The 15,662-nt window shown below is 37.7% G+C and overlaps 1 protein-coding gene across 4 annotated transcripts in view; it reads left to right on the forward strand.

Annotated features, from left to right (window-relative positions):
• Positions 1-15,662, forward strand: part of fbxo41 (F-box protein 41) — an 80,287-nt gene that overhangs the window by 11,900 nt on the left and 52,725 nt on the right. For 2 of the 4 annotated variants that reach the window (XR_004631851.1, XR_004631852.1), the window contains exon 1: positions 8,978-9,087. The gene's annotated coding sequence lies outside the window, so the exon portion shown is untranslated. Of the gene's footprint in view, positions 1-8,977; positions 9,359-15,662 lie in introns of those variants that run through there. The other 2 variants (XM_034687714.1, XM_034687715.1) reach the window with 2 other exon arrangements.

Here is a 15,662-nt window from a genome sequence, read left to right on the forward strand (position 1 = left end):
TTTTTTAATCAAGGCTATTATTGCATTTTAATTTGACTAATACATTTTTAAAAGTTAGACTATTAAGCATCCGTTTCAAGTTCTGATATTTTAGTGGAAGTGAAGGTTCACACTGGCTGCAACTGGGCTCTTCAGAAAGCATTACAAAAAATATTTATGTTGTATATTAAAGTCAGACGCTGACTCTTAAGTCGCTGTAGCTGTAGTGATAACATTCCTGCAGAATAGCAATACATTCCTGCAACGCCAACTCCAAACTATAGCAGCACCTTTTGCCAAAAATACTCGAATAAATCTTCAAGTGCTTTTCAAATCTTTTATAGTACCCTGTTATTTGGCCTCTTTGCACACGTGCTGTTTTTTTTATAGCTGCTGGACTGCTTGAAAATAAACCCAACACTTACAGCTGAGTTGCGTTGTTGTTCAGTTACTGTGATAATGATTTTCAAGCTGTTAGTCTGGAGTTTCCTCACTTTGTATCCTTCTAATGAGCATAATTGACACTTAAGGTGATATATTGATATTGACTGAGCTCCCACATGCATATATGCGGTTCTATTGCGGTAGCCTGAGTGTAAACAAATGGTAAAATCCTGTTTGACTAGGTGAGGTAGTAAGAATTCTTCATGTGAGGAAGACAAGGTAGCTGTTTTTTGTATTGCACCGCGTGTGGTCTGTGATCATGCAGAATATAGGCCTTTGTGAAATGTATCCTCTTGATTTACAGAACATTACTCAATCACTGACACACCAAATGTACATGAAGCGTAACATTTAATAGCATGAAGTACTTTAAAACTAAGAATAATACAGATAAAAAGATGAGAAGGTACAAATCATACATTGAGACACAATGTGTTCTCTGTTAACATTTACAGACATTTCTGAAATTTGATTTAATCTCGCCCTGATGAATAAAAGCAGTATAATATTTCTGTCAGTCACTGGTTTTGTGTTCATGCTTGCGTGTTACTGGTGCCCCCTGCTGTTTAAGCCCATAACTACTTCTGCCTCTTTCTAGAGACTTATTGCTTTTGCTTCATCATACAGCCATGGCTTATTGATGTGGTTAGCCACAGGTTATTAAGCCCAACATGACCTATTGAACTCAATCAATGTGTAGGTCAGATGAGCGTAGTACTTCATGTTTAAAATATTATAATGGCTGCACTCCACTGGTTAAGTAATGTCTGAATTTTAACTATAATCATCTTTTATGATAAATTAAGGATGTGATCAGTGCAGTTACTTATAGAAATGTCCCTCTTCGATTGATTTAACATTTTATGTTGACAATTCCTCAGAATAAAAGTGCGAGGTAACTTCAGAGCTGAGCATGAAGCAGCCATTGCCTATGTCTTCTCCTCTTTTACCTTATTTTGTGAATCCTCGCAGCCAAAAATAAAAATAAACTCTGGGCTAAACATTTTCATTGTACAAAATTGTCAGACATGTGTTGTGGTTGCTAAGCAAACAGTGACTAATAATATCTACATGGAAGAGGTTTGCATTAGTGCAGCAAGCCAAAGCACAGCATGTCTCAGTCTCTACCAATCTAAAGACAATGAAGGTTCACCACACTGTAATTACCACACAATGAGTTTGTCACTCACTTCTCATAAATATGAATAAGGAGGGATGGATAAAGGTGTTCGGTCTAAATTTGCCACGATTTTTGACGTGAGAGCGAGAAAACGGCCCAGCATCATATTCATCCTATCAAAATGTCCCGAAGCAGAGAGTTTTTAAGCTTTTGTGTGTCAGTCTTTCCCTGTCATGACTGGATGAGTGCGGCATGTAGAGGGCGTAGAGGGGTAGAGATTGATGTAACAGGTTTGGGTTTTTACTTTTTTTGTACTGATGAAAGGGGTACTATTTTTTAGAAAACAGACTGAAGGTGTCAGCTGTTACTGTGAAATGTATGAAAGGCTCAGAGGCAGACAGTATCCCTGCTTGAAAAGAGGAAGAAACACTTGGGTTTTTTTTTATCGTCTAGTTAATTAAAATGTTAACTGAATTAATGAAAATAAACACTGCTGCATATTTGTCTTAACATCCAAAGAGAACACTCTTTGTATCACCAAACTAGGCCTGATCATTGCCACTTTGACTAAAATTACATTCTAAACTACCCCAAAATAACTGCTGATGCTAAATAAACAAGATACTTGTGCCTTGATGAAAAGGATAAGCCCTAAATTACACCCTCATTCCAGTGCTTTTGCCTAACTAATAATAATAAAGTCACATAGCCTCCCAAATAGCCCTCAGTGGTTATCACTTGGTCCCTACAGGCCTTCACACCCTGACTGTTGAACTAGATGGAGAGTGGACACCTCCCCTCACTGGGGTTTCGTCAAATTAGGTGCACAAGTGGAGTTGAATGGCTCATCCTCTACGAGGGAAGAGGCAGGAACAGAGAGAGAAGAGTCTGTGGAGTGATGTAATAAAGAAGACAGGGCAAGGGCAAGAAGCCTGTTTGGGCTGGAGGTCACTCCTGCCAGGTTAGGCTGTACGCTGTACTCCCTAATTTTCATGAGAGAAGAGAAGCTAAATTGTTATGTCTTAGCTTTGTTCTTGACCCCAGCAGGCTTCATCTGATTCAATTGACCTGGTTATACTGCTTCAGCTTCATCAGACATCTCTTTTACTGTCCAAACTCTGCCCATGCATGCCCAGTTCTCCCAGTAAGAGATAGTTTGTCCTATTTCGAACCCTCTCCATGCCCAGTTTTTGTCTCTTTCATACACTTCTTCTACCAAGTTCTCCTATGGGATCACCAGTTCTATAAAATAAACTGTCAGCTGACTCACAGACCATAACACAAAAATGCTGCTATCAACAGGGATGGGTGTTATAAATAGGGCCGATAAATATGAACAACATTAGACAAAAAAAAGTTACATCAGTAAATATTGGTATCAGCAAACATTTAATAAGATATGTAACCACAGGAAGACTTACGTTAAAACTATGTCATATAATTTATAAATCATAATGAAGTATGAAGAAAGCCTGCATCAACGAGAAATAGAGCCATTAATAATCTGTACTGCAGACTGCTCTGACTTCAATAGACTATGACAGGCATTTTGTTATCAATGTAAACATTACTTACAGTTTCCCAGGATACACTATAACTGCAATGTGGTCTACTTATTCTACTAGGGTACTGAAAGTTATAGATATTGAAACTTTGCTTTTTTTTAGCCTTATTTGATTTGATTTGATTTGATTTGATTTGATTTGATTTGATTTGATTTGATTTGATTTGATTTGATTCATTTAATACGCCAAGAAACACACACCAATCCAAAAAGTCAACTGAAGAAAATAAAGATGCATGAAAGGGACACCCATTATAAGCTTCCAAAAGCTTTTGGTTGAGGGCCCAACATAAAAAAAAGTCCACATTAATTGAATGGCATGGAGTGTCTCGCGCCATAAGGCACCCCCAGATCCCCAAAAATGACAGATCAGGGGCCTTCGAGCATAAAATCAGTTCAGGCCCGAGCACACATGGTGGCTGAAGCCAACAAGGACAATAGGTATGAGTAATGACATTCCAGCTATCTAAATAGCAGCATCAGGTAATTTAAAAATACTTCATATGATGATAACAACTGCTTCTTTGAGTTCTTCTTAAAGACTGAAAAAGACATCATCAAGCTCATTCCATATCTGTGGTCTTCTGCACACAACACTAAGGTTAGTACATTTAAGCCTTCATTTTTTCCCTGTAATGAGATGTTTTTCCTTGTGTCATGTGTATGCAGGAGGCGGCAGATTTGCTGTTTAACAGCACAAACATTTTAAATATTTTTTTTTCTCATCTATATCAGCCAAGACAGTTAATGGTTAGCCTTATCAGCTGAGTTAAATCCATATCTTTCATCGGTGTTGACTTCATAAGAGCAGGTGGAGAAAAAACCCAAGCAAATCAACAACCCTAAAATGATTGTTATCTCATTATATGTTAATTACTGTGAACAACATCAGCAGTATTGGCCTACATGGTAACTTAACAAAGGTATTTAAGGAAGCCAACATTGCTTTGTAAACTAGCTGTGGCTTGGTCCTTCACGAAACGGCGTTAGTGAAGATTACGTCACGAATCAGTCTAATGAATGACTTGCTAAATTACACTTAAGAGGTGATCCAAATTGATCATTTCAAATGTTCATATAGAGTATTTTCCAAATGCCAAACTTGGATTATGTGTTTATTTCCACAGCAACAACACACTATTGGAAATGTGAATGTGTTTGTCCTTTGCAGACACACTAAGATTTACAGAGACATCAGTCAATTATTTTTATAATGCTCTCCAACATTGTCAAAAACTACTACAACTTAGTCCTGTGTTTACTGCAGTAAGAAAAGTTTTCACATAAACACTCACAAACCATAAAGAACTCACGGTGTCAAAGATCTTAAATCAAGTTTTTACAGAGGAAATGAGAGCAAGAAAAAGTTGACATTGGGCATGAGTAATTTCAGAGTGTCAGGGTTGTGATGAATTATGGCCCATTTGACATCTTAATGTTCTGTGTACTTTCTCAGAATGATCTAAAGGTGAGTGCACTAAATGATTTCTAAGAAGAAAGGTGAAAACAGAAGACAAAAGAGCTGAGACTTTTTAATTGCAGCTTCAAATTTAGGCCAGCTTTTAACTTGTAATGTATGAAATCACAGCTCTGAGTGTGTGCTGTATGACATATTTTGGTCGCTGAGCACCGTTGAGCACGGTTTACATGTTGGATCTAAGACATGTACCAGAGAATAATGATGTACAAAAGAACAGTTGAATCACATACCTTATGGTAGAGGAAGTTGTTGATAAAATGTCTCTACTTAATACCATTGCAGTGTATCACATGGGACATTACATAGAGCTGGAAGGAACATAACTATTTTGTAATGTTTATTTTAAGTCAGTGTGGTCATATGGGAAGATATGACTATGTATATGATTGTTTGTTGGAGATACAGAATTTTTAAATAGCATCCTGTATGCAGTGTACTTCTCAACATTGACCAGTAAGTGGTGCCTTAGCTCCTAAATGGAATCCTGCAACTTTCTCTCCTCTTTGCACACATAAACACACACTGCTCACAAACACATGCTCATACATGTATAAATACATATTTTCCAAATAACTGGAGACATTGTTAAGTAGTCGTACTGATCAGAACATATGGTCAGCATTCAATCTGAGGACTTAGCTCTGCCCTTTTGAGCTGACCATTTTGCCAAATTAAAAGCACCTACATTCAAATAACTTCACAGATAATTTATTATGATGATGTGTAGCAGTTGAGGTATGGTAACTTCTTTATTTTAGTCACAAATATTAGGTAAAATGTATAGTGCTAATGTTCCTCATGGTCCAACCCCCCAAAAGCATGTACAATACCATTCAAGGCGGCCAGTTCACATGTTTGTGTGATGTGTTATCTGAAAAGAGCTGCTTTAACTAAATAATACTAATACACTGAGTAAATATACTTGTATTATAGCTCCTTTGAAACCAAGAGGTGAGAAAGTGTTTGACAAATAAATCAGAACTAGGTTGCTCAGGCGGCAACATCACCACTGAAACCTAAGCAAGAAAGCCAGACACCCCCAGCTAAAGAAAAGGTCACCTCTTATATATACCTACTTATGGCTAAAGGAGTTTCCTACATCCTGTTTTACGACCAGGCAACTGTAAAACGTACCTTGAAAATGAAAGTAAAAACCAATAGCAAACAACATAGAAAAAATAGGAAATACATTGTATTTAATGCTAGTTTTGATAAATTGTAAATAATCAATTTCCGTACCCTTTTTGTCATTCAAAATATATCTGAAAAGATGTACACAGTTAGAGTTAGGTCAAGTTTGATTCTCAATAATAAAATATGTTAAAACTAAGCAGAGGGAAAAATTAAGGCAAAAAAAATCAGGATGGTGGAACAGGTAATAAAGTTAAACATGTGGAAAATGCATACATAAGCAAGAATTAAGAACTACAACAACACATATACTGAATATGCAAAAAAAAATAACCTGGTGCAATTTAATCCGTGCAGTAACAAGATAGAAGTGTAGAAGTGTACATAGTATTTATAGCTGTTATATTTACTATGTTTTATTTTATCTTATTTTGTATTCACCTTATCATTATTACTATTTTTATGATTGTAATTTTTTTTCATTTGATCTATCTATCTATCTATCTATCTATCTATCTATCTATCTATCTATCTATCTATCTATCTATCTATCTATCTATCTATCTATCTATCTATCTATCTATCTATCTATCTATCTATCTATCTATCTAAGCCAAATTATCTTAAAAATGCTTAGAACATTTTTGTTGTTTTCTTTTTTCTTGTATCCGTAGCAGCCCAATGTATGAGTGGTTTTAAAAGTTATGACCCGCTGTTAACTTACCGCTTTCTAACAAGGAGCAGAGTGTTCTCAAACCCTGTGAAGTCAAGGATGCACAAAGAGATAAACAGCATGCCTCTGGTGTTGAATCAGGCGCCATCTTTGCCATTCTACAACATGGGGTTACACACCGAGAAGCTAGGATGATATAAGTCTACAATAAATATGTTGATGACCACTTTACAATTATATCAAATCACTGCCATAGAAATCACTTTGTGGCCACCAAATGTTCCCATTAGGTACAGAATACACATTGCACAGTGTAAACAGCAGATTTCTTATATATTTAGTTTTCTTTTTTCTTTGCAGACCCATACATACATTCTCCTGAAGGAGCATGTCCAGTAAACTTTATGATTCTTAGAAAAAGGCATCATGTGAAATAAACCTCATAAGATTTAAAATAAAAAAGCCTTGGGTTGATCCCATGGTACAATTCTTTTTGACACAAACAAAATTGAATTGATATTAGAACAGAAATTAACTTGTTCCTGGTTTAGCATTGTGATGAATGTTACAAAATGTACAATACATCATAAATCAGTATATATCACCTTCAATCCCAGTGCTTTTGTACATAGCTAATTATAACTGTTCTGCGCTTCTGTATATACTTTATTATTATTATTATTATTATTATTATTATTATTATTATTGTCGTTGTTATTGTTATTATTATTATTTTCATCTTATTCATGTTTTTATCTTATTGTATTGTTTCTTTCTATTAATATTTTGACCGTCTTACATACTTTGTATAAGAGTATACTGTAATGACTGAATTTCCCCCAGGATACATATAGTATTTCTTTTCTTTTTTTTCCAACTTTATTTATAGAAAATTTTCAACATTTCAAATAGACAGTGTGGGACACAACATAAGGTACAAAAATATAGAATAGACATCAGTTGTCACATCTGAATGTCAACTCCCTTTCCCACCCATCACTCATTACATGGCCACTCATTACAAGGCCATTCAACAACTACAAAAAATAACAACAACAACAATAATAACAATAATAATAATAATAATAATAATAATAATAATAATAATAATAATAATAATAATAATAATAATAATAAATATAGTATTTCTTATTGTTATTCTGATTACAAGCATAGTTAATTCCGTATATATATAGGCTATGAGGGGAAAATCTAGTTCCTAAAAAAATATTTCATACTAACAATTACCACACGAATATGGTCAACACAGACATCGTCTGTGGATTTACACAATAAAAGAGCTTTGAGCAAAAATTACAATATAACAGCTGGAGTTGAGGCTGCTTTATGATTAAGCTTATGCTATAAACAACACTACACACCTGCAACCTAGCAGCTGCCTGTCAGCAGCCAACAACACTAACTTATATTGATATGGCCTGTTCATATGACCTTCTTTTCAAAATCCTCATTATTATCCTCCATGTTTAGACACACAGTATCCTTAAAGCATCTGCACTGCTAGAAATTAAAGTCTGTGATTTTCAGCACCAACATCATCCACTCTATCTAATCCTCTCTCCTGGTGTCAAGTAAAGTAGTCCAGAATGAGCTGATAAGCAGAGACTTAAAGTAGTTCCCTGAAATGATCTGTCTCTTGTAGTTGCCCAACTCTTAGACTGCAAACTGTCATGTTTATGATGGCCCACACATTAAATCAGACCTACTTCAAATCCTATGATAAGCAGCAAATGTCAGCTGTCATTATTACTTGCTTCACGTTTAAACATCAAACAAATAAAACGTGAAAAAAACAGATTGATAAAATGTTCAATATGTAAATACAAGCATAATAATTTCTCCATACAAATATTGCTGTTCTAGCTCCCTTTTTTATCATGAGTACTTGAAGTAGAGTGAAGGAAGTTCAGCCTTTTTCATAGTTGCTGAAGACCCTGCTCGCCCGACTTCTTCCGCCACAGTTCATGGTAGTTCATGATTTTCTGCTATACATCTTAGCTGTTAAAACCAAAGCATAAATTGCCTTAGCATGGTTGATTAGCAAGAGTATAGGACACACCTGGAGTATTCACACTTTGCTAAAACTGGGGGTTGCCTTTCTAACTACCATTTATCTTGTTCGGGCCCTCCAGGACAAACAAACCCATTATGATTCATCATGCCTCCTCCCTCCCCAGAAATGGCTGAGCAACATTTTGGTTGGATGACTGACAGGGTGCTAGATAGCAAAAGCTGTGACACATGAAACAGATTATGTTTTAACCTCTGCATTTATTTGATTGATTAACAAAACAAATCAGCAGCTGGCAGAACTAAATTGTTTTAACAGCTTGTAATGCAGAGCTGTATGAATGGAGCATGCTGTCAGTCAATCTGTGTGTCTCATTAGTCTGTCTGTCCACACCCACAGGCTTACAGGTACAGTGTCATCTCTTTAATGAGACGATGGGAGGGATGTGCTTTATTATGATTCATGTGTTTGCATCTGTTTAATCATTCTCTCTCTCTCCCTGCTTCTCTCCTCCCCTCCTTTCTCCTCCTCTCCCTCTCTCCTCCCTGCTCGTCCTCTGCAGGCCTGCTGCTCTCTGCTGCAGAGAGGGGCTGCGTGACGTCAGTGAAGGCTGGAGCGGTTCCTTGGTTGAAGCGGAAGAAAAAAATGGGGAGAAGATTGCGAGGTGAGTGAGACGCACATTTCTTTTGGTTTTTTAACTCCACTCTTCACAGCACATTTGCGTCTCTATGCGTGGTAGTGTGTATGTGTGTGTGTGTGTGTGTGTGTGTGGGTGCTGCGTATGTTTACAATTATCGCTTCATTGACGCTGCTGCTGCTCCTGTGCAACAAATTTATGCAACGTCAAGTCCAGCGATGGGCCAGCGCTGCTGTAAAAACAGGGGAAAATCGCTTCCATGCCAGGCTGTCGCCCCTTTAATGCCATCGCTTTTTGGGTAAATGAATCTGACTAGGCCTGTTCTTGCATTTTAAGTCTTTCTACTGGTGTACGTTGCTCCACGATGACATTTGGTGGTGTCGCTCGTCCACACCCACATGATACGCTGCGTGTGATTGATCCATGTGTGCGGTGCAGATATGAGGATCAATGATTCTTTTTGCGCCGAAAGTGCCAATGTTTACTGTATCAGATCGATAAGTGGTCGCCAATCGAGTGCTCGAATCAGCTTAAATGAGACTGTTTGGCCTGGATATGTTGAGATTGTACCTGCTGAGATTTAAAGAGATTTAAAGATGTGCTCTGAAACAAGATGAACGTGTTTTCTTGCAGAGTACGCACAGCTTCAACCTGTTCATTTTTAATGTATGCATGCTGCATTATTTCATGTGCAATTTGAGCACAAAAAACATGAATTTATTATCTGTTCACATGCAAATGTTCAAGTTTTTCAAATAGCCTATACCCTTAAGCACATTTGGAATCAAGATGAATATGATATATGCGTAAAAGTCCTGACTCTGTAATTTTGAAGCACTCTCAGGATAATATTCCCATGGGATGCTTCAAACTCTCCTGGTGTGTCTCAGCTCTAGAGGCAGCACGGTGCTAGAGTTTTGGAAACTGTCATGTGACTTCTGTGCATGACAAATCTGACTCAGTCAGTCAGTGGGCCTCGGTCTATGCTGCTGTGCTCCAGAACTGGCAAAAGTTAAAGCTGTCACATTGACAAGAGGAGGAATGACTACAAGGAAAGGAGCATGATATGAACATGTTTGATGGGATTAGATTGACTTGTCATGAGATAAGCTATTCTTTCAGATGCTCAGGACAGGATATATTCACAGTACCTGCAGTTTTCAGCGGTCATGTAACTGTCATTGCAGACAGATGGTTCTTCATTGATCCCATGAGAGGCAGAAGTCCAGCTGATGTGGAATATTTATAGGGTGTTGTAAAGTCCATGGCATTGGATGTTTCCACTGGAGTACCAGTGTGTTTGTGTGTGTGTGTATTTTCATGTTACTATATTTGTGTGTTGCTTTGAGAACTGTGTCAGTGAATCCCACATTCATTTATTCATTACCCATGATGTCACAGCAGGTAGAAACCTAGCTATGAATATGTAATCTAACTGTCTATCTACCTACCTATCTATCTATCTACACATCCATTCATCTGTCTGGTTATAGGTTCATGGATTCAGCATGGCCTGTCAGGGGGCTGTCAGTCACACAGGCACACTACAACTTAGAGTTATTAAGTGCACGTGTCAATGTTGTATACAGAACACAGTACATAGTTAGAGGATAAGAGTGGTTAATCCAAACTGTTGTTATTTTCAAATTACATGAAAACACCCTCTCATGTTTAACACCCTCTCACCGTAACTCTCCAAACTTTCGTTACAATTAAAGTTTGTCAGTCTGTAAACTAACGGTTTGACATATTGATTGTGTTAATAAAAGGCTCACCCCTAAAATAAAAATGGACCATGTGAAATTAACTAAATAATACAAAAACGTCTCTGTGATTTAAGGGGGAATTTAATTGAGGTAACAAACAAAGTTAATTTATATTTCTAGAAACAAAATTAGCTTATCCTGGGCTTAGAATAGAATTTAAGTAAATGCTACGATAGACATGTGATTGAGTAAACAAATGTATCTAAAGATAACATTTTGTGGTCAGATTATATTGACCACAAACATTTACAATCTGAATGTCATTGCCACAAAAGCACCTGTAGATCTACATAATTCTTGGGCTTGGAGCAAAGCATTGCTTGAGTTTAAGAGGCTACTTTATGGTAGAGCAGGCTCATCTATGCTAGCTAGCAGCTGCCTGCCAGCAGCTGTTGACCACTAACTGATTCAATTCCTTCATATGATCCTCCTCTTCAACATCCTCCTCATTATCCTCTTGAAATACCTGATCTTTGGTACAGGGGAAAAAAATAATAGCACATATTGATTTATCACCTACTCAATAGTCCAATAATCAAAGATTTTTAACATTTAACAGAGAAAAGCAAAAGTTCTTCACTTAGCCGTTGCAGAGGATGTATTATATTTGGTCCAAAAATGGAATCAAATAATTATTAAGCATCAACATAGTAGCTGGTGTTTATGTTCTAAGTAAATGGTAATTTAAGCTACAAGGAAAATGATATACTTAGTCTAATGCTTCACAATAAAAAACCCTTTCCTCTCTAACAGAGGTGGACTAGTTTCAGTTATGTGCCTAATTTGAAAATTGTTATTCAGTTTTGTCCTTTTTCTACTCTTAAATGTTCCTTCGCTTGTGATCAGACTGTGTTTCCCTTTCCCTTTAAGCTAATCATTAATTTTTAAGTCTGTCACAGCATCCAGTTCTATTACAAAAGGTTTCTGTGCCGGTGCACAGCAGTCTCAGGCATCTCTGGGCTGTTCTGTTATTATTGTAGCTGTCTGTAAGATGGTGTTCATCCAACCTTGACTTAGAGATCAAAGATCATGGCTCATGATTCTTACAACTTTTCTGACAGCATGTGACAGAAAGGGACTGGATGCAGGAAAACATTTACATTAATGCGTAGTGTTGGACTGTTATTGTTGAAAATCCTCAAATCATTTGATAAGAATGTATGCACTTTGACTGACATGTTATCAAATTGTATTAAATACCCCCTCATTTGTGACATCTCCTTGTGATGGAAAGACTGCCATTTCATTGCTTAGTTGAAAGGGGGAAGCATTTAATCTGCACTGATTGTCTCTCTCCTCTCAGTTACTTGAATATCATTCTAACACAGGCTCGGGATTAATGAGTATAAAGGACTTTCGAGACGAGTTCAAATGCACAGCCACACCTCACTGAGGCCATTTTCTGCATCATTTCCCTCCGACGTCCTCTACTTAAGCTAGGATGTCCCCAGCTTTGTTTTGGCCAGCGCCAAGGGTCTTAATGTACGTACATTAAAAACCTACATGTGTCCTTTAAAGATGTTATAAGACACTGGAACAGTACAGTATCTTATGCAGTGATGGTGGGATAAGATATTGTGGCACACATTGATAGAGGTGACAAATGTGAGAGCACATATGAGACGCATCCCAGATTAATAGCTCTAAATGCTTGCTTAATACCAGCCATGACTTATTTATGGATCCTATTACCTGTAGAGGGATGATTTTGTGTTTGGTATTCCATCATCAACAGGTCCATAGATCTTATGTCCTTTTATGTTTTGAGAAAAAATAAGCTGAATAAAAACAGATCTTCCTTATCTGTTCTTCCATACTATACGTGCATGTTTAGCAACACAGCAGAAGACCAGCAGTGTTATTCTTAACAACATTACCCAGGCATGTATGGTACGTATACTGGAGGATAATTGTGACAGTGAACAGACATATGGATCAATAGCAGACAGTGGCGAGCCAGGGAATGTCCATCCATCCACTCACATTTGTGGGAGTTATTTCATGACATTCCATATCCTGGCCCTAGCTGTCCTGAGCCTCAGCTCCCATAATGACGCTAATTCGGTGTCACTGCAGTGAAGCGCTCTGCAGCTTGACCTTCTTTTTTTGTCCAGTCTCAACTGACTGTTAATACTGCTTCAATGGGTGACTGCTGAGGTTATATCTTGACATTAAGAAGAGCATTTACATTGATCGTACGCCTTTTAATCGTAGCTGAGTGACAGGAAGAATGCAGGAGTTCACAGTTACTACAAAGATATCATATGAAGAAAAGGGCCGATAGTATTGACAAGCTTCTTAGCAAACTATTGCTTACACATCCAGCATTTACAAAGCAACATTTTGATTCATTTGAGTTGATTTTATGCCCACCTTGCTAATGTAAGTCCAACATTTAATCCGCTGTAGCTCAGTTTTGGTCCTCAAGAGCTCCTGAGTGAAATATCTGATTCTTTAGTCGCTAAATGCTAGGGATGGGCATTTCAAGCCAAAATACTATTCGATTGACATGATCATTGACATTTATTCAGCGATTATTAGACAAAGTGCCGCACTGGCAGCGTCTGTCATCTGTGTTTCTGTTAGGCCGCAGCGTGGTGTGTATGTTTACATTTTACGGGCATGCTCAGTCTAGGCATTTTAACTGTTCCTGAATCTCACACCACTACACACGCATTTCCTGCGACTAATGTTTTCTTCTTCTTTTTTTGCTTTTTAATGCAGTTAGCATTCTTCTTCTCTTGTTAGCTACTTAATGCGGTGAGCAAACAACTTCAAGAAGCTCTTTGCCCACCATCTGGCGGGAATACCGTATTACAACCATACACCGAAAACAATGAAAAATTGTACTTTTAATATGAGATAATATTCACATTAAAGCTGCTGTCGGTAGTCAGAGTAAACATCTGTTCAGAGAGAGGGAATTTGAATGTTAACAATATCCTTCCAACCAGATTCCCTCTTAGCCCCCCAACACAGATTGGCGTGTGCAGTCATGATAGTGCTGGACTCATAACCAATCGGAGGACGTAGTAAGGGCCACCCCTAACCAATCAGGATAGAGGATCGGAGATTAGCTATGATTAGTCCGTCATAAACGGGAACGAGGGGAATACTAACACTGCTTGATACAAAGGCATTGGAAACGCAGAGATTTTGCAATAGTCTCAAATTACTCAACTTACCGATGAGTACCAATGGGCATTATGACCTTTTCTCCAAACCCAGCAGAAAAAGAGCAACGTTTTTTACACCATTCCTACCAACAGCAGCTTTAAGTGCACAAATATTCGAGCATTCGAAAATCACGTCCCATCCCTAATAAATGCTACACTAAATATCAAGCTAGTCATTAGCTGTGTGTTTGCTGTTGGGTGTGAAGCAGGTAGTTTATGGTGAGTGTTATTAAAGCTTTTCGGCTAAATAATCTGAAAATGATGCTTTGAAACCAGAGATGTTGAACAAACAGTAGAGTTATAGGTTAAACAGACAAAATAAGTAGCTAAAAGTCACTGTATGGCTATACTTGGCTATGTTGTATAGGGTTGTTGATTAAGGTGTTACTCATATGTGCGTTTATCTCTATTGGTGACAACTTTTTCATTGTCTTATTATTTACAGTAAGCATTTTGATACATTGCTATTTTAAGAGTACTGAGAGACTATTGATTGAAAGTAACCTTGAACTTTCAGCAAAGAGTTGTATCTTTGGTTGTTTCTAGCTAAAATGTTGCTGGTCTAGCAGGCTTCAGGTGTGTTCAATACACTTTCATCATATCTGCTGTGATGGACGGGTCCCAAAAAGGTCAAATGGCACAGGAATTAGGCACAGGATTGCTAACAGGACAGAACCTTATAAATGGCAATTCCTGCAAGATAGCTTGACTCAAAACACAGTGAAAAAAACATAAGTGAAGTGTTGGGATGCCTTTTTACTGCAAACTGATTGAATTTGGCAGATATAGAACACAATTAACTGCTTCAACTTAAACCAAGAGCATGGCAAAACTGCTAAATATAACAAAGCTGAATCCAGTGGTTGTCTCTGATCATTAGACGGTAAAATGCTTGATATAGATATTTGAAAGAAAAAGGGTTGTCTGGGCAAAAACTGTCACAAGGGATGAATACCTTTGGTCTCGTGTTTTTCAAAGGCCTTTTCTCTATCAAAGACAATATATATATAAAATGTGCTGAGTCCTTTTCAACATAAGTGTTTAGGGTTGCCTTTTGCTGCAAGGTGAGAAGCCCCAGGTAGTGAAAACTGTCCTGTCATAAGACTCCCATGGCTTACTGAGGACTAACTCACTCTGACACATGGAGCCTCGGAGGCATCAGGAGCTTTCACTAAACCTCTGGTTGAGTATAAAAGAGTCTATAGTAATTCAGCCTGTACAGAGAACATTCCCTGAAAGGTTCTTGTCCAACTTATCATATTCCCTTCAGCCTTGATCGAGCGCATTTCACATTGAAGGTGAGCAAACTAAGGTTACGCAATGTCCAATATTTTGCCACAATATCTTTCCTTTATTACTTTGTTATTGAGATCCTGATACTGACTGTGCAAATAATGATTTAAGAGTGGGAAGAGCACAGAATTCTACACGAGAAATACCAGCAGTGAAAACGGCTCCATTGTCAAGCGTAGGCTGATGCTTGTGTCACACCTCTCATACAGTCCTGGCACCTCTACCATTATGTACAGGGGCGTTACTGCTACTGGTAGGTCGAGGTCAATGCTGCAGTATCTCTGGTTTAAGCTTTGCAAAGCACTGCCAGGACTGCTGTGATACACCCTGACTCACTCTGCTCCTCACCCTCCGAGCTAAACAAATC

This window comes from Notolabrus celidotus, chromosome 7 (genome assembly GCF_009762535.1).
Source record: "Notolabrus celidotus isolate fNotCel1 chromosome 7, fNotCel1.pri, whole genome shotgun sequence".
NCBI classification, from domain to species: domain Eukaryota; kingdom Metazoa; phylum Chordata; class Actinopteri; order Labriformes; family Labridae; genus Notolabrus; species Notolabrus celidotus.